The 20471-nt window shown below is 47.4% G+C and overlaps 1 long non-coding RNA gene across 1 annotated transcript; it reads left to right on the forward strand.

Moving 5' to 3' along the window:
• Positions 1-1527: 1527 nt before the first annotated feature.
• LOC142922790 (uncharacterized) lies at positions 1528-17511 on the forward strand. The gene is made up of 3 exons (XR_012940346.1): positions 1528-2397; positions 9755-13986; positions 16022-17511. It is a non-coding gene; the product is annotated as an uncharacterized LOC142922790 (long non-coding RNA).
• Positions 17512-20471: the final 2960 nt, after the last annotated feature.

Here is a 20471-nt window from a genome sequence, read left to right on the forward strand (position 1 = left end):
AAGACCCGGCATATACAACAGGGCCCCTCACTTTCAAGGGCCCCGCGCTAAATGCTTTCAAGCTTTCAATTCCAGTTCAATGATTCGGCACTTGCTCTATTACTATAGTACTATACTGCCATCGATTTTTATGAACGACTGGGTGTTTAAGGTTAGCGATTTGTTGTATTATCTGGCTGTATAGCAAATACAATTACCTTACTATGCAAGTAAAAAAAATTGTGTTTTAATATTTACGTTTGTTTTTTTTAGGGCCCCTTTATACCATATGCTACAGGCCCCGCACGAGGTTAATACGGCACAGGTCACACTCATACCACTGTGGCTAGGAGAAAAACTGCCTCGCCTGGTATACAGGAGGTCGTGGGTTCTATTTCGATCCTGAGGCATGCTCTATATTTAGAGTTTGCGTGTCTCTCTGATCATCATCACGATGGCTAGGAGATGTTAACTGCCTCGTCTGGTATGCAGGGTTGACGTGGGTTCGATCCCGACACTGATGGCTGCTATATATTTGGAGTTTGCATGTCTCTCTCTCAGGGCCGGCCCTAGACTAGCTGCCAGCAACTGGCGCCCGAGGCGAACCATGCAATCAGCACCCCCACCCCCAAACTCCAAGGAGATGTTAACGACCTCCCCTGGTATGCAGGAGGTCGTGGGTTCGATCCCGACCCTGAAGCTTGCTGTATATTTGAAATTTACATGTATCTCTCTCTGTGGTGGGCCTTACCTGGTAAAATTATATCTAAAAACACATATCAGGCCCTGTAGTCCGCGGTGAGACCACGAGGCTCGCATAGTGGCTCCATCACTTTGTGCAACAGGCAGGAGTTGTGTCGGCCGTGTCCCTCATAGCAACCACGCGCATTTTGAAGTGGGGCATGGGTTGTGAGTTATAAATAAGCTACACACACCTGATAAGTTCCATTCAGTCATAGCGTTATTCGTGTCCGCTGTAGATTAATGATACAGCTTTATTCATATCAATACGTTTGTGATTAAAATAAGCCGAGGTAAGAGTGGTGGTGGAGTGGTTGTATGTACGTGTGTATGTATGTTGAACCTATTTCGCACCTTATGTAGTCAACCGTCCCAATCGGAGGTGAGGGGGAAGAACAAACGAAATGCAAAAATCAGTTATGAAGAAATGAGTTGTGAATATAAATCAAGTCAAAGTGCACAGCTCCAGTAGCTTACCAATATCGGAAGGAAGAGCATTCCTGATGGCCCCAGAAGCACATCTGAAAGTGCATGATGTGGTGACCATCTTTGTTCGATGGAGAGCCAAAAGCTGCCACTGCGAGGATGACGGAGTTTGCGTGATAATTTATGCTCCTTGACGAGATCAGCAAGGTATTGTGGTTCATTTGTGGCAAGCGCACTGTGTGTGTAATGAGTGCTCGGCAAACACCGGGACTGACAGTGGCATCAACGGCATTGGCAGTGACGTCCTCCTCAACCGCGCTTGACCCTTTTATGTCTTCAAACGTTTCCCCCAATTGTGTTATCAACATAATATCACGAGATACACAACCTCACAGCTACTGCTAAAATCCCCCTTGAAAGAACATGTCACCCTCACAATAGGGGGCAGTACTTCCCCACCCACTCTGGCACCCAAAGTAATGTTCGTCAGTAAATCCTCTCTCGATCCGCGAGCGTTATGTTCTTGAAAATTGCTCGCAATTCAGAATTTTGCGAATCCAGAAACCTTGGTTCCACTGGGGGGAAATGGCCCTTTTGTTACTGTTACAAGTGAACATGGGGTGAGAAATGGCAAAAGTTTAATAACAATGGCTAAAATAAATAATAAACTGCATTTTTTTTATTACCTTTGATGATGAATATTATGATTTGATGACGATTCATAAAATGTATAACCGAGTCAACTTTAAGTATGTATAAAGTAAAAAAAATCACAATAGCGAGTTCAGGACAAAGCGGGCGGCCCAGAGCGAGCACGCCTCATCTTCACAGCAGACCGTTTCAAAAGTAGTAAAACTCTGCGGTCTGTCAGCACTTTTGTACAACTTACGAATACTGAAGTCTGGCAGGTTCGCGAAAAGTGAATTCGTTTGCATTTAGTAACTCGCGAATATACGAAACTAGACATTTCCAGACGCCTGCGCATATGGAGGGTTATATTGTATTCATTTCCCACAGATCTCTGTGTGTGTGGAAACGCCATGGTTTGTTGATGCTTCCAGGCTGGTCATATCCCACTATTAACGTTCACTGCTGGTGGTCTCTGCATTCGTTTTGCACATTTTTCTTTATGTAGCACATAGCCCCATTCAGCACATGGCAGCTGTTGAAGATGAAGATGTGCTCCTTAACTGTTCAACATCGTTCACAATATACCGCATGCGATGGAGATGTGGACAGTCTAACACAACGGTGAGTATTGCATTATCTCTCATTACACGTGGTGTTACCGATTTAGCACACTTTAGGGATTATCAGCCCAGTGCAACATCCGTCTGTATTGCTACACACCGTGTGAATAACACTCATGCAGAATGTGCCCAATACAAAATAATGTTACGAAATACATTACAAGCAAACGGTCTCCAAGTCTACTATTGCTTAGGCCAAGGTTCCTTTCAGAGATCTCTCTCGTCAGTCGAAAGCCAGTGCTTCTTAACCTTTAATGCAGCCCTGCACCCCTTGGTTCTGAATCCTTAAAATAATGTATAATGTTGGTAAGTACATAGGTTTGATGAAACAAAGTAGCTGTAAATTTCGATTTAAAGCTTTCGTGACTGCAATGATTCATCTTATTTGGTTCTTTCGGTAAAGTCACGTAGAATGAGAATAAAATAATAAATTGATAAATTATTATTATTGTGTTATTTTATTTTATCAATTTATTATTTTATTCTCATTCTACGTGACTTTACCGAAAGAACCAAAGAAGAAAAAAAGTAGCTGTACTTACATGCCCATGCCTAATTTGTGTTTCGATGATCTACCGTCTCGCACCCCTAGAAAGGGCATCTCGCACCCCCATGGGGTGCATGCACCCCAGGTTAAGAACCACTTGTCTAAGCTGTCCAGAGATCCCATTCAGAGATGGGGTTCGTTAGCAATCTTAACACGAACTCTGTGGCTCTTTGGCAGCAGCTGGTGGTACGGACATGAAAATGGGTTGACCTCCAACTTAATTTGGCCTCAATGATAGCGAGACAGAGTTACTTCTCCTGGGACTAAAGATCAGCTGCTCCTGCTTGCCAGGGCTGGTGGGGGAAGGGCAGTGATGGGTGCAGTTATCTGTATGTGTGTAGTGTATAGTAGTGTATTGTATAATAGTGTAGTATATAGTAGTGTAGTGTATAGTAGTGTAGTGTAAGGTAGTGTATAGTATACTATGTCTGTGTGTTGAACTTCTTTGGCACCGTACATAGCCAACCACAGTAACTGAAAATACAGGGGGGAACAAACTAAAACACAACGACAAGAAATTAGTTGTCAATCAGCTGCAGTTGTGTTTGGTTGTTGTAACGACTGGACATCTGTGAAAAAGAGCTCCAATAGTGCATCGGGTTCCTACAGTCTAAATACATGTTCTGTTCTTAATGTAGCTTTGTCATCGCCCTTAATATCAATGCTAGATTACAGGAGTGATTCTCTATTGTAATTAGCTCAGCTTCATACCAGTTCAGAAATATAACCCGATATGCCCCTTTGAAAAAGCAGTGGTGTAGAGATTGTGTCACGCCCTTCTATCACCTCTAGGATTCATTATTGCATAATATAGCTCTCAGAGACTCCGCCTTGTCTTTCTGTATATTTTTTATGAATAAAATCCACTGACAACTCAACGAGTAACTACGAGTGACGATATACACTTGGGTAGTTAGACGACTCTGTTCTGAGACAACATCGCTTCTAGTCTCAAGACAACTCGAAGACGATGGAGACGACCCATTCCAAGGTGACGATGACGAAGGAGATTCCCCACACCAACAGCCCCCAGGTCCGGTTCGCGCCGGCTCTGATGCCTCACCCGATCCGGCCATGCCCCTATTCTCGAATTCTCCTCACCGCACCTGACTGTCAATCTCCACCCTTAATGCACTTTCCCGCCATTGGATCCCGTGCTCCCCCTCACTTGACCCTGTCAACGCTTGTCACATCAATCATCATTAGCACGTCCATTAGTAACCAAGGTCCCGGGGAACCATACTGTCCCTCTATCGCTCCATACTGTCTTTACATCACACCCCCCCCCCCCTCTTAAAAAATATAGCCGTCCTCGGCTAACACAATTTGAAACAATTTTTACTAGTGCGAATTAACCCTTTAACACAACGCGACGTGTAACAAATCTTCTAGGACCGAAAGGGAACAACTTCCTCCTTAGAAGAACAATGCGGACAACCACAACCAAACGAACAACAAAAACAATGCCAAATCCGAACAAGGCATGCAACACAACCTCCGAGATCAATACTTCAAGCCTCGGACATTTTGAACATACGGACGCCCAGCAGCACACAATGCAAAACACAATTTCACGGCGATCCGTCAATGAAATGTTGACCCCCTTGACCGAGTCCTGGATGCCGGCCCGTCTCCCCGGGCGGGATTTTGGCTTCCTTCAGCCAACGACGGCTTGGCCATCGGAACAGGGGGGTTGAGGTCCTCGGATGTTTGCACGGGAGAGGCTGGCAGGTCCTCTGCTGGTGGCCCCTTGCGTGTGGAGGGCCTTCGAGGTCCCCCTGATGTCAAGGGCTCGAGAACTGCGGGCGACACAGCATCATCTCTTTGGCGTCTGATTACTTTGGCAAACCGCCCCGGCCCGTCCGACACACCAGACCCCGACTGCACAGATACTGGGGATTAATTTCTAATCGGGGACGCATGTACAGCTTTAAGCGCGACGAGTGGACAAACCAGCGGCGGCGCCCTACCTGCAATCGCACACACTGTGGCCATTTAACTTCAACGATTTCCTCAGGCCCTTGCCATGGCCAGTGCAACTTGGGGGACGTGTGCAATGGCACCTGCAGGCAGTGCAGCCATGCTCTACCCCCTACCCCCCTTGGCAACACGTTCTTGCAACAACTCACGTTATTTTAATTAGCGGCCTGGGCCCTGGCAGTGTTCTCTTTAGCCGCCTCGCGTGCATCGGAAATTCGGTCCAGCATGACCTACAAGGTCCCTGGCAGAGACTGCCTCTTCCTTTTGGGGGACATACCCAATTGGACGTTAAAAGTGGGTACACTTTCGTCACCATCTATAAAAAAACCGGGAAAAATCCCGTGGATACATGCGGGGCCATCCTATATGCTGCCAGGAAGCCAGGGATGTGTAGGTCCCAATTCGTCTGCGCCTTGTCGACTACTTAGCAAAGCACCGACGTTAGGGATTTGTGAAGGTGTTCCACCATGCCATCCATCTGAGGATGTTAAGGCGACGTCCAAATCTTCTTTGTGCCTAGCACGTCACATACCTCGCGTAACAACTTCAATGAGAAGTTCCTGCCCTGGCCTGTCAGGAGCTGCTCAGGAGCCCCCTTATCCAACACATACCCGTGCAAAAAGGCGTCCGCTATAGATGCCGCTGTCTGGTCGGGTAGGGGCCAAGCCACCGGCCACTGGGAGACATACTCTACCCCGATCAGAAGGAACTTATTAACTTTCTGAGTACAGGGAAGGGTCCCAAAATGTCAAGCGTGAACAACTCATTAACTCGCGACATGGTGATGGACTGCAATCGGGGTTGACACTTCATGGCTGCTGGTTTCCAGTGGACACAATCGGTGCAGACCTTTATGAGGTGGTACACATCTTCTGACATACCCGGCCAGAAAAATCCCTTTGCAGTGTTAGCAACGTTTTATGAACCCCAAGGTGTAACAATTTGGTTTAATGCACCACCCGAGTCAATGCACCCCACAGAACTGTGGGAACCACCATGCCATAACGTCGCAACCCCTCATCCCATCTCATGAGCAGCCCTTCCTTAAGAACGATTTTCGAGACCTTCGCTGGGCTAGGGTTCGTCCATTCCTGCTCGGCACGCCACCGAAATCGTAACAAGGACGTGTCCTCCATTTGCAACCGACCCCACTCGTCAAGCGTGAGGCCCAACGTTCTAGGTTCTGGCTCAATGTCACCCACCGGTGCTGAACTTTCCACCGATGCCACCACCTCGGGTAGCTTCACGTCCTGTGGCCTACATTGCCCCGCGCCCGTTGAACAAGCACAACGTTCCCCCCTCGGCAGTCGGGATAGTGCATCCTCACTACTGTACCATAACCCTTTCCGGTAAACCACCCGGAATGAGTATTTCTGCAATATTTCAAACCAACGTGAAAGTTAGCCCGAGGGTTGATCCACTCGCAAGGAGTATTGGAGGGCCGCGTGGTCCGTCTGGACCACAAAGTCCTTCCCATACAGATAGGGTCTGTATTGTTGCTCAAACTGCACCATGGCCAAGAGTTCCCTTCTGGTTACGCAGTAACATTGTTCTGCGGTTGACAGGATGTGACTCCCATACGCTACCAGCCTTTAAATGCCATTCTTGACCTGCGACAGGACAGCCCCTATGCCCGTGTCACTGGCGTTCGTGTCCAAGATGAACGGTAGGGAAAAATCCGGATACTCCAGGGGAGGCACGTTGGCATGGCTCTCATGCAGTGCAACAAAGGCGGCCTCCTCCCCCTCTCCCCACCTAAACTTCTGGCCTTTAGCCGTCAAAGCATGGAGAGGCTTAGCAATTGTCGCGAACTGTGGAACCAATCTTCAGTAATAGGACGTGAAACCGACAAAACTGCGCACCTCCCCCACTGACTAAAGAGTTGGCCAGTCGCGCACACACTCTGTGTTGTCAGGGTCCATCGCTATCCTGGAATCGCTCACAATGTGGCCCAAATACCGCACAGAGGTTTGCAACAGGTGGCACTTCACCGGTTTCAACTTAAGATTGGCCGACCATACCCACGACAGCGCGGAACGCAACCTTTGCAAGTGCTCCTCAAAGGTGCGGCCAAACACAATAATATCGTCGAGGTAAATGAGACAGGAGTCCCATTGCAACCCCGCAAGGACTAATTCTCTCAGTTTCTGAAAGGTGGCTGGGGCCGAATGTAAGACATTTAGAATGGTACAACCCTTGCGGGCGTTCTGAATGCTGTTTTCATTTTGGACGACTCATCCAGGGAAGTTGCCAAAATCCGACAAAAGGTCCAAGGTGGAGAAAAATCGAGCACCCAACAGTGCGTCCAGGGAGTTGTCGATTCGGGGGAGCAGGTACACATCTGCGACTGAGACTTTATTCAACTTGCGGAAGTCTACACAGAACCGCAGCGTGCCATCGGCCTTTTTCACTAACACCACGGGAGCACCCCAAGGGCTGCCGGCAACATTTCCTCCACCGGCAGTTTCACACTTTATTTTTCCCATGGGCTAACCTATAAGGATTCTGCCGAATAGGGGCTGTCGTGCCCGTGTTAATATGGTGTTGCAGAAGGGAAGTGTGCCTGATATCAAACTTTCCCTTACTGAACACCTCCGTATATTCCCGTAAGAAGGATCGCAACGCGGCCCGTTGCCCCATGAATAACTTTGGGTTCTCCCCACACAGCTTTTCTATCCATGCTTCATCAGCCTCTGCCGCCTGCACCACTCTGCCTACCACTGTCTCCCCGGTGGCCTCGAGTGTGACCCCATCAGCATTGCGAGGGCTAGCACCGTTCCCGCTTGAACCACTACTGGTTCCACCCCCACATTGAGGATGTTCCCGCTTGAACCACTACTGGTTCCACCCCCACATTGAGAACCTGCAAAAACGGTTCCTGACTGCCTCGTAATAGCGTCAGCGTACCCCGCCTCGCCGCTGGAGTTGACTTGGCCTATGCATCCTCCCGCGCCAGCTCCAAAATTGCGGCCATTGGTCGCGTCGCGTCCCGCGAAATGGAGGCCACCGACCGCATGGTCTCCAGCACGGGAACCCCGGCAGCAGACGGCCGCTCCATCCTCCCTGTGCGAGTTAGCAACTCGTCCACAGCCACCTCCGCCCTCGACGTCGCCGCACCCATTGACGCCACCAGTTGAGCGACCGTCGAGCGGAGCCGATCCACTTCCGCCACCAGCTCCCGCCATCCCTTCATCGGGCCTCGCTGGGGGGAAGCAGCCCTCACCTCCCCCCTCGGCGGCAGCGATCGTAACTCCACCGGAGCATGTGGCTGGGCGGCGAGGTGACCAACACCTCCGTCACTGGTGCTGTGTTCCCAGCGCCTGCAGGGTTTTTCACTGGGACCTCGTCTCCCAGGGCTACTTGGGGAACCCCTCGGAGGTCCTCTTCCTATGAAGAGCTACAGGTGGGTTCCCACGCTTTCCTCTCTTCGGCATCTTGCAATAGCCACTTCTGACACCACTGTAATGTAGCTCTCAGAGACTCCGTCTTGTCTTTCTGTATATTTATTATGAATAAAGTCCACTGACAACTCAACGAGTGACTATATACACTGGGGCAGTTAGACGACTCTATTCTGAGACAACATCGCTTCTAGTCTCAAGACAACTAAAAGACGATGGAGACGACCCATTCCAAGGTGATGATGACGAAGGAGATTCCCCACACCAACAGCCCCCAGGTCCGGTTCGCGCCGGCTCTGATGCCTCACCCGATCAGGCCACGCCATTACTCTCAAATTCTCCTCACCGCACCTGACTCTGTCAAACTCTGCTCTTATTGCTCTTATCCGCCATTGGATCTCGTGCTCCCCCTCACGTGACCCTGTAACTGCTTGTCCCATCAATCATCATTAGCACGTCCATTCGTAACCATGGTCCCAGGGAACCATACTGTCCCTCTATCGCTCCATACTGTCTTTACTATTGCAAACCGCTTTTTATTGTACTGCCCGAATAGCTTCTTCATTGTCTCCATCTTGTGCAAAATGCGGGCTGCTAGGGGTTCTTAGTGGACAACGTCAATTGAGATCAAACATCCCCCAGTGCTCAGAGCTCTGCAATTGGCTACCGGGTAACCCTTTTGGGTTTCAGTCAAAATCCTTTTGTTAACGCAAGGGGATTTTTTTGCTGTGAGGTACGCTATGTAAAATAAGATACATTCAAATTCTACTGATGTTTTAGAAGCATTAAAAATAATAATTGCAGAAACTAATATAGTTGTGTGAATTCTTAAAATATTCAGTTGTCGATTTTAACCCCAATCCTTAAAAAATATAGGTATGAAATATGTTTTTTTTTACATAATTCGTCAGAACTTTCCATCTTACATTTTGAATGGTTCATTCTAAATATGACAGCAGATTTGTAATAGAGCGTGTGATGCCAACCGACTGGTATGAATTAACAAACACCAATGTGTATAATACTCTTGGGTTCTTTCGGTAAAGTCACGTAGGTATAAAATAAAACAAATCACGACGTTTCGATTGCAACACAAGCAATCATCATCAGGTGGGAAAACCACGGCAATATTTTTTTTGCTGAAGTTGGAGAGAGAGTTGCCGTGGTAAGAGGTTATATAGGTAAGAAAGGGGGGAGGGGCAAGGGGGGAGAGAGAGGGGGAGGGGTGTGGGGTAGGGGTGGATGCTAGGAGAGGAACGTGAGGCTGGGGGGGGGGGAGTGGGCGGGGCTGGAAGTGGGAGGCCGAGAGAACTTTGACTTTACCGAAAGAACCAAAGAGTATGGATTCCTGCAGTCACGAGCTTCAAATCTAGATTAATGTGTATCAATTAAAACAAATTACTAAACAAGCAATATATCTTGTTCCACAGATATTATTCTGTAGCATTAGTTTGATCACACCCTGCAAGCCATCTCTCGACTACGTGATTTTCTCTGGGAACCTGAGCAGTGGAAATGGCTCCATCACTCTGGCTTCAGTCCCAGCGAATGTGAGTGGAATGTACTGCTGTTTTCTGGAATCAAGCACAGCTGCTCTTCATCAGATCGTTTACAATTTGACGGTAACTTCTCAAGGTAATGCCACAAAACTTGAGATATAATGAAACGTCTGCATATAAACATTCATATTAACCATTCACTCGATGCAAATAAAATACACACGTTGTGGTTAAAATCTGTAACAATTATAGTGGTGCATCGATTAACATATCTTAACATCACAAAACATTAATACTATCTGTTTGAGCAAGAATCGATTGTTTACCTGCATGCGTGTGTTCTATGTATTCGGCTCACTTTTCTCCTGAGATAATTGAGGCCGCTCCATTCACGACAATGTAAAGAAAATTGATTCAAGAATAAAATCGCGATCCTTGAATCGCAACAATGCATGATTTTATTAATGTTAATCATAGCAAATGTTTTTTTTCTCTCTCCCAATGTTAACACAATTGCACTGTATTACCTCAAATTCGCTCGGGCAACTTGGCACCCAGAGTGAGCAGCTCACAATCAGAAGGTTCCAAGTTTACTCAGCCATGATCCTTCAAAGGGTTGACTAAATGAGTACCACTTTGTGGGGAAATCAATTCGAACTTATATGCTATGCTTTTTCATGTATTTTTTAAGGGGGGCCATGGTGGCGAGATGTTATCTTCCTTGTCTGGTATACAGGAGGTCGGAGGTTGAATCCCGGCCCTGACACCTACTGCTGTATATTTGTAATTTGCGACTCTCTCACTCTCCGTAGTCGCTCACATTTTTCTCCGTGTCCTCCACATTTTAAATCGACATCACGCATTTAAAGAATTTGGCTGCTATACATTTCCACGTGATGAGCCCCTTTGTTGAGCTATCATTTGTGGCCAAGTCACTTCTGAAAAAACAATAACTACATAGCTTAGTGGGGCGTGAACTGGTAAATAAAAATAATTGTTTAGTTTTAGCATTCCCGACAACTCAGGGAGGTTAATTCATTTTTGTGCATGATACGGGCACAGATTGGGTGGCATGTGCTTCCAGAGCCACAACATTCACATACTTTGACCTCAAATGATGACCAAATACATAAATACGGTTGACTGCGTACTTATTAACTATTGATGGAAAATCTCAGAGCGTACTGTAGCCTGGAGTTTGATACAGACCACCGCTAAGTTATCACAACCAGCTTAAACGATTGTCCAACAAGAGGTCTCCAACAGCGTCCATGCTATAATATAAAAAAACAAGTCCTCAACATTGACAACCAATTCACGACTCTTTCAAAATGAGCAATTGACAGACTGGGACCCAGTTTCTTCTCGACTCTAAAATAACGGTGCAAAGACCGTCACTTTGAAACTCGTCGCAATTTTTAGGAAGGAGTTAAGTGATGACGGACTGTGTTTAATTGGGGATAAATTAAAAAAATGACAAGTCTCCACAAAGACTTCACGAGGACCCGAGGGCAAAACAAGACTCAGATCTGGGACGGCCGCCATCGGTGGTCAAGATGAGAAAGCTGCAGCGACACGGGAGCGGTGACTCTCTCAGATGGGTAACAAAGCAAGCCATTCCCTTTTACCCACTTCGGGCATCTGTGGCCGGAGCCTACCGAAATGCGTTCCTGCCACACTTACGGATGCTAAGTGGCCACCTGGGTCAGTGAGGTGAATAGCTTGCTGGGGGGGCGGGGAAAGAAGGGGTCAAATGGACGATGCACATGGCGGTTCTTTGCTCTCGTGTCTGCTCCCCGTTTGCCCTTGTAGAGAGGCTGGGATGATGATCTCACCATCGAACAAGGACAGTCGTATGTATGCACGTATGTGGAACTTCTTTCACACCGTACGTTGCCAACCGTGCTAATCGGAGGTGCGGGGGGAGGTCAAACCACATTGCGCGGCGCTTTCAGATGCTGACGCTGCTCCTTCTGCGGGGCACCTCCGGAATGCCCTCCCTCTCCTCCCTCCCTCCTTTGTTCATGAAACCTCAGCACGATCTAGCCCACAACAGCTTAATAATATAATATTGGTCGCGGAAGCATACGACGTGTTGAATCAAAGTCAAATCGTGCACACGCAAATGGGTAGATTGTTTAAAGCTTGCCAATGCACGTTTGTCCTTGAAAGTGTTTAATCAGCATTACGGGTCTTGTACTGGTATCTTCCAGGACAAAACACAATTTGTGATATTGCAGTTAATACTTTTTTGCTCTGGCGTGTGCCTTAAACCACTTTCATATTTTTTTCCAATTCGGTAAGCCCCTAATAGCAACATATAATTTTGCTGACGCTTCATTCATGTTTACAAGGGTCGTCGTGTTAGAGACAGGTAGACAGAAAGGGCTTATGCATTATCACCTTAAGCGTCAGTTGGAGAAAGTTTAATCTAAACTAAACTGAAAGCAATTTTAACCAGGTAATATATATATGCCAAGCAAAGAACATCAGTTCGAACAGAGTATGGGGAGACACGAGAATTTGACATTCAGAAAGAAGTAAGACAGGACTGTATACTGCCTCCATACCCATCCAATTTGTACAATAAGCGAATTATGCGAGATGCAGACTTGGATTACATTGAAACAGTCGTGAAGATTGAAAGCAGACGAATAAACAACTTACGAATATGCTGATGATACCACCCTACAAGCAAATAGCAAAGCTGAAATGATGACCCTGTTGGTAAATGTAAAAGAAGCAAGTGAGAAGGCTGCACTCTTTTTTCAAAAAGACGAAGGGAATGATGACAGAACAACTAAACTCACTTAGCCTGGAAAATTAATCAATCGAAGTTGTGAAGAACTTTGTTTTCCTGAGCTCTTTGGTTGCTGAAGACGGGGAGTCTAGCCAGGAGATGAGAAGGCAGCCAGTTCTCAGTAGAACAGCCATGTCACAGCTCAATAAGATATGGAGAGACAAGGGCATTACCATAAACACAAAGCAGAGACTTGTCAAAGTTCTGGTATTCCCTGTTGCCCTATATGGATGTGAGTCATGGACGCCGATATTGAATGAGTGAAACAGGATCAGTGGATTTGAGATGTGGTGCTGTAAAAGAATGCTAGATATACCATGGAAAGCCAAAATATCAAACATGTCCGTTCAGAGAGAGATTTGTCGCGCTCCTCCACTCGAGGCCTTATTCATGAAGCAGAAATTTACATACTTTTGACATGTTATGAGGACCTCTGTTCTAGATGAATTATTCTTGCTTGGGAATGGAGAAGGTACCAGTGGCAGAGGTAGACCTCGGAGGAGGTGGATGGACGACATCAAGAACACCACTGGTTTTTAACTAAGCCAGCTACGAGAGGCACTGAGAGACATGTTTTGATGGCAGAGTCTGGTCGTGGATGTCACCAGAGGTCGAACTCAACATGACAGCACAAGGTGACGAGGTGAAGGCCCACTGAGCTATATAGCTCTTTTTTCAGAAGCCACTTGGCCACAAATTATAGCATAACGAAGTGGCTCATCACATGGAAATTTAAAGCAGCCAAATACTCTAAACGCGTTCATGTTGATTCTAACAAAGGACCCGGAGAAAAATCCATGCGACCACAGCGAGAGACACATGCAAACTCCAAATATACAGCAGGCATCAGAGACGGGATTGAACACATGACCAGCTGCATACCAGGCGAGGTAGTTAACATCTCCTAGCCACCACAAATTGCGGCATCCCTTTCTCTGCAACAGGTACTGCTGCTACGACACGTGCAGCGACATCGCCGGTGCCATCGCCGGTGCCATCGACGGTGCCATCGACGGTGCCATCGACGGTGCCATCGACGGTGCCATCGACGGTGCCATCGACAGTGCCATCGACAGTGCCATCGACGGTTTCGCCTTTGTGCGGCAAAGCGGCAATCGCCATAGCGGCGTGGGCTCTGATCTTCCTTCTGGTGCTGATGGTGCTTCTCTACCGGTGCCACCACCACTACCACAGCAGGAATTGGTGTTGCTGGAGGAGAATGAGAAGTAATTTCGGCCTTGGTGGTGGTGATGATAGCGGTGGGAGTGTTGTTGGTGGTGGTGGTAGAAGGAAGGGAGACTCGGGAGAGATGCAGCACCCTGGTGGAGAGACTCGTCCCTTGGATGATATGGAAACGAGTGAGGTGCGTGAAATGTATCGATCTCTTTTTTTGAAAACTCTATTATTATTCTTCTACAAGAAGGTGGTTGTTGATGTTATCACCAGCGAAACATCAAGGTACTCGAATTCTAAATGTTGTGGGTTGACATTCCAACACACCGGTGTGCTGAGGTAGTAACTAATTGGCACGTTTTGTTGACAATCCTTAATATTCTTGATATTTGGCTATCAGGTCGTGGCGGTTTTAACCACATTAATATGTATGCGATCTCACCCACAAATGTGTTATTATGGATAATGTTGGTCGCGAAAACTCATTTCTTGAGAACTGCTTTTTGTATTTAGTTTGTTGTCCTTCCCCAGCACCTCCTATAAGCACGGTTGACTATGTACAGTGTGAAAGACGTTCAACACCCATACACGCATAGACTCAACACTGCATATAGACTTAACATTGGCCATAGACACAACGATACCCATACACTCAACACTGCCCATGAAGTCAACTCTGCACCGCGGCAGCATCCTGCATCACATTGGAACCGTATAGTTTGCTGTGCTGCCCTCTGCTGCCCTATGTGAATGAGTGGATCTGTGAGTGGGTGAGTGGGTGGGTGAATGGATGAGTGAGTATGTGAGTGGTTGGGTGAGTGAGTGGGAGGGTAAGTGAGTGAGTTGTAGTGACCTACAGTGTGGTGAACAGTGGGTGAGACAGTCAGTATCTGGTAGACTATAGGTGGGGGGGATCAACAAAGTGAGTCTTAGAGGCTACTATGACCATGTTCGTAGCTAGAGAAAAGTGATAAGGAGATGAGTGAGCGAGTGATTGGAATACATCAGTGAGCGCTGGATGATCAATAAACCTAGAAGCTGCTTTACTCTAAATTGTATGGGTTAATGAGTGAAGCAGGTGAATGAACGGGTGACTGGGTGAATAAGTGTGGGTGAGTGAGTGACTGGGTGAATTAATGGGTGAGTGGGTGAGTCAGTGTGTGAGTGGCTGAGCGAATGAGTGAATGGGTGAGTCAGTGACTGGCAGTGCGAATGACTGCTGGCTGGTTGAGTGAGCGAGTGATTGGAGTAAATCAGCGAATGCTGGATCATGAATCAACCTGACAGCTGCTATACTCTGAATTGTATGGGTGAATAAGTGGGTGGGTGGGTGAATGAGCTAATAAGTGACTGGGTGAATGAATAAATGCAGCGTGATTAAGTGCTGAGTGAATTCGTTCATGGGGAAATTGTTAAGTGTCTGGCTGAGTAAGTGGCTGGCTGCACGAATGACTGGCTGAGTGAGTCAGCGAGTGATTTGCGTAAATCACTCAGTGCTGGATAATTAATTGGTCACCCTGACTGCTGCTCCCATCTGAATTTTACCGGGTGTAGCAATGCCGTAGCAACTGGCAGGTCCTGCTGCTGCTGCTCTACCACTTGAGATACGGTGACAGCAGCAGCAGGATTCCATCTTCGGCCGAATTACTCCGTTTTGTGTGGCTGCCTAATATTGGAAGGAAGAGCATTCCAGACGGCCACAGGAGCATATCTGAAAGCATCCGATGTGGTTAGCGTGTTTGCCCGATGGTAAGCCAAAATCCACTGCAAGGTTGACTGGAGTCCACGTGATGTTAGTTTCTGCTCCTTAACGAAATCACCGAGCTACATTGGTTCATTATTTTGTGGGAAGCACTTTGTTTGTGTAATAAGTGCGACCTTATAATGTACTCATTCGGCAACTGTACGACAATGCAGCTCAGCAAGCACTGGAAAGACACAGGTTGGATCTTGCAGTACCCATAACACTACGAACTCAGCGACCCGAGGTCTATTACAGCTCACGGCCAACACGATTATTTGAACCCTAGGTCGACTCAGCCTCAAATGAGTACCTGGTGTGGTTATGTCATAACATGGCCACTGAAAAGACAAAGGCGGTCGGGCGTGCTGTTGGCCACACATCCTCTGTGTGCCTTCCCGACCTTCGCAAGTGCTGCTTGCTTACAGTACTTGCCCTAACAATCTGTTTATAGGCTATACCGGGGATTTTTGTCTTTGGACAGATTGTGTATGCAAGCCTTCAAACGGAGCGTCTACCGCCTTGCACGCAGCCTCGCCGACCTCCCGGTGAAGACTTCACGGTGTACACGACCATCGCGGCATTTAGTGGGGAGAACGAACTTCCAGACTGAAGGGAGTCGCGAGAATAAACAACATCAGCAGCAAACTTGGACATTGCCTTAACCACCAAACTGAACTTTTATTTCACCAGGTAAGGCCCCACTGAGCTATTGTATATAGATAGCTCTTTTTCAGAAGCAACCTGGCCACAAATGACAACTCAACGAAGTGGCGTATTAAGTGGAAATGTATTGCAGCAAAACTCTAAACGCATGTTTCTGAATGTGGAGGGAAAAACCAGAGGACCCGGAGAAAAATCCATGAGACCTCGCTGAGAACATGCAAACTCCAAATATACAGCAGGCGTCAGTGTCGGGATCGAACCCATGACCTCCTGTAGACCAGGTGAGTTAATATCTTCTAACTACTACGGCAGGAAGAAGAATGACAATCTGCTGCCTACCGTCTGTCAATCGACTGGCCAGGGAGAGGCTCTCCTCCCCCATGTGGCCTGTTATGAACCATACTTCAAAGCTGTTCATCACGGGGTTTGGTGGAAGACTGGGAGGTGTCCACCACTGGTGTTCGAATGTCATCAGCGATTGCCTCTGGACTGTGTGTGTGTATGTAGGGAGCGGTAGTGTAGCAGTTAGCGCGCTGCGCTATGAACCTGGCCACCCGGGTTTGATTCCCGATCACGGCCAACACCTGTAACGATTAATCTGAACGCCACCTCGGGAGATAAAAGCGCCCTGACGTGGTGCTGGCCACCCACCCCCTTGTGTACCATGCTGGCTTTCATTAGGTGCTCGTTAACAGTACTTGCCCCAAAAATCTGTAAGGCGATTTGGGGGATGTTTATCTTTGTTTGAGACTCATTAATCAGTAATCATGAAAAAATCTGTACTGAATTAAATCACTTTTATACGGGTAGTACTTGACTTATGAACGGTTCCGTTCCTGACTAGCCTTGCATAATTTGAATGGCTCATATGTCGCGACAAGAATGTGGTGCTGTATTTACATGTGCATAGGTCAGTGTTATAAATGTTACGAGTCAACAAAAGGGAAGCATTGTTAAACTCATAAATGAGAAAAAAATGTACATTTGCATGTAATACTGTAATAAATACTGTTCCTTGACAACTTTAAAACCCCACTTTAAGGAAATCAACAGTTTAAATGAATATCAAAAGGTCATACAATCCATTTTAGTTTTTGCCCAGTAACAACGTTAGAATTTTACCATTCATAATAATGTGTTTTGGGTTAAATCGCGTAAATACAATTGTGCTGTGAACCCAACACCACTCGACAAGTCAATCGGTAAGGGTTGGTAATGCAGTCACACTCTGGCCTATATGAAAATTAGTGCTCTGCTGCAGCTGAACTTTATCCCGGCCTTGGGGTGACATGGGTTAAAATTCATCCAGAGCCAAGCTGCAAATAAAAATACAGCCCGTCTATGGCATTGTGGGGTGGTGGCGAGGGTGATGAGGGATGTGGGAGGGGTGGTGGGGGAGCGATTATAGTGAAGGGTGGAGGTGAATGTTGGAAGGGTGTTAGGGGATGGTCTGCCTGATGTTCCCCTTGGACCTTTGCACTCAAGCAATGCAATCACCGTTTTTTTATTGGTTTGGCTCTGAGCTTGGTCCCAGCCATGATTTATGCTCTTCGAAGGAATATGTTTTTTTCTTTCAGAATAATTATTTCAACTTATAATGCGAAGTGTTCGCTCACTTTCAAAGAGCGAGAACGACTCGGATGCGTGAGGCGGCACCACAGGCAAGATGGAAGGCAGCCACGCAGTGAGCCAGTGCCATCAATTGCCCAATATTTGCGGTCCTCTATATACTAACGTGTTATAGGTAAATTAATCAGTGTTTGCATCTCGGAATACAATCACGCATGCGAGTGGGAAACGCCTTACCCCATACAAACTGAACGTGTGGATTCTAGTCCACATTTGTTTTCTACTGCCATCTCCTGGTCAGTCTGAGTATAGCTCCTTAACGGCCACTGAGAGAGTTTGACAACATTTTGTGCGACCCACCAACGCTTACTGTGTCCCTAGTGCTGGAATCCATGCTTGTGCCACCACGCGCCTTTTATGAAAGATGTCATGGAGATGGTGCGTGTTGCAGAATGTGTTTTGAGTTGTTATACATTCTGGAAGGCACGGAATGGTCTCATGGCTATTTTTTTTCATTCAGAACGATATTCCAGAAGAGAAAGACGTCTTTTTTCGTTAAGAATGACATTTGGAAGGTACGGACCCGTTCTACCATTCGTGTTATTGGTCAGAAGACTATTCTCAAAGGTTATTTCCACACTGAATAATCTCCCGCTTGGTATTTTGTTATCACAGTGTGTCCCCTAAATAGTATATAGGTGGATATACCGAGTCCCACATATCAATGAGTGGCTGGGGGGCATAAAATGTGACTCGACCATCGGTAGCCGAATGGTTTAGTGAACTAAACGGTTCTCTCTCTCAGCGTGGCAGTTAAAACAACGAGGCGAGCGTCTTCAATGCGACTCACGCAGAACCTGTCCACCCTGCCGTACGAATGGGGTTCACCACAGTGAGGCCGCACTCAGCAGATCGCGTGCGGTGGGGTGAAGTGTGGGTACATCCACCTCTCCCAACGCCTGCTGGCCGGCACCGCAGAGTCGACCCCAGCGCCACCTGGAGGGGTTCTCTCTGCCCGGCGGAGCTCCTCCTGCCAGCGGTGCTGCTCCGTCACCCCGCTCCGTCTCCGACACTCGCGGCGCTGTCGCTCCTCCAGGCGGCAGCGCCTCGCTGCCGCCTTGGAGCTCGGAGGGCTGCGAGACGACGCCGTGGAGACGCCCTCTGGGCTCGCGCTCGCCACGTGACTCGCTCACTAGGGGGCTCAGCTGAGGCAACGTTTTGCGACTAAAATAAGCAACGTTGATTATCACGAAATAATCACGAGTTTTTTGGATAAAATTAATCTTAACTGGAGCGCAGAAAGTCACGTAGCAGATAGAAATAAAATAAATCACGATGTTTCAATCGCAACACAAGCGATCTTCATCAGGTGGGACAACCACAGCAAGAAAATGTAACAATTTGGCCTCCGGAATGAAAACCCCCCTCATAGAGGATGTGGCTTAATCGGTTTAAACCGGTTATGAACGAATGCACACTGCGCTTTGCAGCTCGGAGGGTGAAAGTGGAGGAGGCGGCAGTAGCTCAGGCCGTGACGCTAGCGGGCACACTGAGTGAGGTCACTCCGCGAAACGTCTCAGACACAGAGCTGCTGCTGCTGCAGCACGGCGACTGTACGCAGTCAGCACGCGCTGAAACTCCTCAACCATACAATTGTAACATAGACACAGATACTTATATATATTTATATATGGCTAGGCAATGTATGTGAGTGAAGGAGGCCAATTGTGTGCTTGGGTATCGGTTTTGACGGGGGGGTGGGGGGGTTGGCGGTAAGAGGGCGATTGAGGAGTAACTCATGCAGCCAGCTATGGCTCTAGGATTTGGTGTTACATGTTATTTATGTAGTTTATTGTAAAAATCCGGTCACAGTCCCTGTGATCACTGTTACGTTGCAATTATGGCTTTATTTTTTGGTGATTTCGAAAAGTTTTTTGGTTTGGAAATGTTTGTTTTATTGTAGTACGGAGTTAGACTGAATGCCTTAATGTAAGTGTAGTGCCTTGGAGTCACTCGGACGACAATCGCCTTTCTTCCACCGTCACTTTTATTTCCGTCGTTCCGCACACACACACACTATATAATTTCACACACACACTATATATATAATTTCTCCTCTCCGCGCTCCGCCAACTCGAACACTCGAATTCCCCTCAGCACCGTCCGCTCATACTCCTTGTCTCCCCACACAATCTCTTCTTCTATCACCGCACACACAGTGGTTCTATCTCTATCTCCTCACACACAGGGACTTGTCTATCTCTTCACACACAGTGACTTGTCTATCTCTTCACACACAGTGACCTGTCTATCTCCTCACACACAGTGACTTGTCTAACTCTTCACACAGTGACTTGTCTATCTCTTCACACACAGTGACTTGTCTATCGCTAACTCTCCCTGTACCTACCTATACCGTAATCTCCACTCTGCTAACGCTAACTCTCGCTATCGCTATTTATTGTCCTCTGGGTTCGGCTCTCAATCTATTTCCCACTAACACTTACCGGCTTCCACTCTTCGCATCTCTCTCTACCCGCTGCTGTCTCCACTTCTCGCCAACTCCCCCGCCGTCCAAATCACCTAGCGTTTTTTATCCCCTTTCCAATCAGCCTTAATTAATTGCCACGTGCCTCGCTGGCATTTTCCCGCCAACTCCGCACCTGTCCAACGGCCCAGACTCCGTGACGCCGCCACTT

The sequence above is a fragment of the Petromyzon marinus genome, unplaced genomic scaffold (genome assembly GCF_048934315.1).
Source record: "Petromyzon marinus isolate PM22_M1 ecotype Great Lakes invasive population unplaced genomic scaffold, UKy_Petmar_22M1.pri1.0 PM_Scaffold_171, whole genome shotgun sequence".
Classification (NCBI taxonomy): domain Eukaryota; kingdom Metazoa; phylum Chordata; class Hyperoartia; order Petromyzontiformes; family Petromyzontidae; genus Petromyzon; species Petromyzon marinus.